Raw genomic sequence first — 3,553 nt, forward strand, 5'->3', positions numbered from 1 at the left:
TCGATGACATGACAGGCAAACTCACGGTGATAATCGAAGATTGCTCTTACGAGTTAATGCCAGCAGCGAAACAAGACAACATAGTCAACTGCTCGTACAAGAAGCAAGCGAGCTCAAAAGCCAGTGCCAATGATAACATCAGATTCAACGGCGAGATAATACTTGTGAAAAAGTTACCCGGGAGCAAGTTCTACATTGCCAGAGAGGCTTCCATTGACAGTATTAAACTGAACCACACTTATCAAACCGATGACCACAACGAGATAATTGGTGTTCCCGAGTCAGATAATGACATCAACCCGGCAGTGAAAATGTAACCAAACATCGAGTATCCGACTGTCTGTACTTCGCACTGTCCGCATCAGATGAGCGTCGATTGTCCTTACGTTAGCTGTGTATATTGCAGGCCATACTTGTATCCATCTCTGGTGAACGCAGACAAGGACATGGCGTTCGCAAGGTTCAAGGACGTCGCGAGTAAACTTCCGCTGAAGAAACGTATGAAGGCTCAGGGGATGATGGACTTCGTTTAGACGGAGAACCACGCACCGACCCTAGAACTTGGCGCTGTTGTTAAGATTACCACTGCCGACGATTCACCTGCCCGTGCTAACAAGGCGGACAATAGGATTCATCAAAATGTACCCAGTTGCTTTGGTCGAAGAAAACCTGCTCAGAAAAAGAAAAAGAGGCCTACAACCGGTGACGATGAAGTCGAGAACAATGTATTGGCACCGCCGGTTATAAAAGCAAGGAGAAGCTCAAGACGTGTTCTGGATGCTGTCAGTTATGCCGATTACGAACATGATTTTGACTGCATTCCGTCCGACAAACGCAGAAAGAAACGCAGCATATAGCGATGAAACGACGGAATCTTGTTGCTTTTCTGTGTCTTGATGACACCACCGACAATCGATATTTTTATAGAAAAAGAAAAAAAAATTTAGAAAACAATAACTAATTGCAGACAAGGGAAAAAATAATAAGAAAACAAAATAATGAGGATAAAAAAAAATATATATAAAGATATTTAATGAATATTATATAATTATATACAATCAATTTATAGAGTGGACAGTGAGTATCCACACGAAATATACAATAAAGTTCAAGCCTATTCGAACAGATAAAAGTTATTGGCTATTCATTTTACCTAAAAACCCTTTATGAATTGCTTAGAAATGGCAACATCGAAAAGTGAATAAGAATACTTGCTTTTTTTTGCAGCATCCCGCGGGGAAAAAGAGGCGCTCTCGTGAGGTAGTATTGATTGACCTAACGAACGAGAAGATAACAAGGGCCATCAGGCATAGGACGCGCCCTCGGATTGGATGGTTGGAAACTGTCAAACGTAACTTACATAGGATCGATGTCGTGTCTAAATTCAAAGAACAACGCATAGTTGCTGCTGCCACGAAAAGCCCTATCGCCAAGAAGTTGATATCGTACGAAGAATACAAAAAGAGGCGGCGTGGCGTGAACAAAACCAACGAAGTATTTCTGCAGGTACAGGTATCGTCGATCAAGCAGGACACTCCGACGGAACAGGTGAATGGTAATTCGCTTAGCGAAAACACTGAACCGATGGAGATAAATACTGCGCAAGCTCAATTTTAGCATTTGTGCAAGCCCTTTGAAAAAGGTGAATTTGTTGGTATGTTGCCTGTGGTCGCAAACTGAAATTGTGCAAATATTGAGTATAGTCGTGTGCACTGTTTTTTTAAAATTCAACTTTACATATACATTAGCAATTTGATATATAACAATAATATTTAATGCATGCTTCCGTCTTTGCTAGTTTCCTTCTCAATGGAAAGTAGCAGAGATTATCTGAATACCAAAACCCGGTAAAAAAATGAATTTGTCACCTCATACAGACCAATTAGTCTATTGACTGTACTCTCAAAAATCTATGCAAAAATCATAATAGCAAGAATAAATCCAATTATAATAGGTAGAAACCTTATCCCGGACCACCAATTTAAATTCAGAAGTCAACATTCCACGATTGAACAAGTGAATAGAATAGTATCAGTAGCGAGAAAATCCATAGAAAATAAACAATACTGTATAGGCATATTTTTCGACGTCGCTCAGACATTTGATAAAGTCTGGCACAAGAGGCCTCTACACAAACTGAAAGGATTTTTTCCTAAATATTACAGTAATTTGCTATAATCTTACCTTCAAGACATAACATTTCAAGTGAAAATCAATAAAAAGAAGTGTCAACACGGCAAGTAATAAAAGTAGAAGTACCACAGGGTAGTGTTTTAGGCCCAACGCTAAACCTGCTATATACATTGGACTTACCAGAGTCTCCAAATATTTTGACAGCAACGTATGCAGACGATACAGCAATTTTACCAACACATCAAGAAGCAACAAAATTGCATAAATAACCATCTCCAAAATTGGTTAAATTCGTGGAGAATAATAAGTAGTAATAGTAAACGAGAGTAAATCAGTTCACACCACGTTTACTCTCCGTAAAGATACGTGTCCTCCTATTTCATTGAACGACAAATACATACCGCAGAAAGACCATGTCAAATACTTTGGCATACATTTGAATAGAAGGCTGACATGGAAAGAACATATATTCACCAAGAGGAAACAATTAGGATTAAAATGGAAGAAAATGTACCGGCTTATTGGAGGAAAATCGAAGTTAACAATTGAAAATAAACTTCTGCTATACAAAACAGTACTCAAGCCAGTCTGGACCTACGGCATCCAACTATAGGGAGCCGCTTCGACTTTGAACATCGAAATTCTAGAAAGATTTCAATCGAAAGTCCTTCGCAGCATTTCATACGCGCCGTGGTTCGTTTCAAACGAAATTATTAGAAATGATTTACAGATTGCAACAGTGAAAGAAGAAATTCAAACTTTCTTCGCAAAATACTACACAAGACTACAAAACCATTACCAACACTAGACTAAAGAAACATAAAATAATGAAAACATAATCGAACCCAATAAAAATAGTTGTACCTCCTAATTATATCAAGATAGAATACTTACTGGAGTACTCTGATGATAATATGTCAAATTCTCTGTTTAGTAAAATAATTTACTTATTGTCTTTTTGTAATGTTGACAGAATATGCTTTGGAAATAAAAAAAAAGAAACTTCACATATAACTTTTGCACTCGATTCATTAATCTGTTAGGAAACATATACCAAATAAATTCAAGTCGACAAAAGGTTTTCTTTAAGTAAATGTGTGATAGATGTAAACCACTTAGCTGTGTATCTTTAATCCTAAATATAGATTTTTCAAAGCCAAGACAATATTTTCATACATTTTTCAAAAAGTGATAAAAATATACATATATTTAGTTGTATTCAAAATTTAGTTGCAAGCAAAAAAACTCAACTGTTAATTTGATATGGTTGAATTGAAGAATGTATCGGAAAGATAATAGATCTATAAATTGTACAATTATAAATATTTTTTAATAAAAATAAAAAAAAGCAATACCAATTGTTGAATTATTCATGTCGTTTTAGGGCGTATTAATGAATGTCAGCCGAATTTTTCGTTGT

The sequence above is a fragment of the Phymastichus coffea genome, unplaced genomic scaffold, assembly GCF_024137745.1.
Source record: "Phymastichus coffea isolate CEN01 unplaced genomic scaffold, Cenicafe_Pcof_1.1 PCOF00240, whole genome shotgun sequence".
NCBI classification, from domain to species: domain Eukaryota; kingdom Metazoa; phylum Arthropoda; class Insecta; order Hymenoptera; family Eulophidae; genus Phymastichus; species Phymastichus coffea.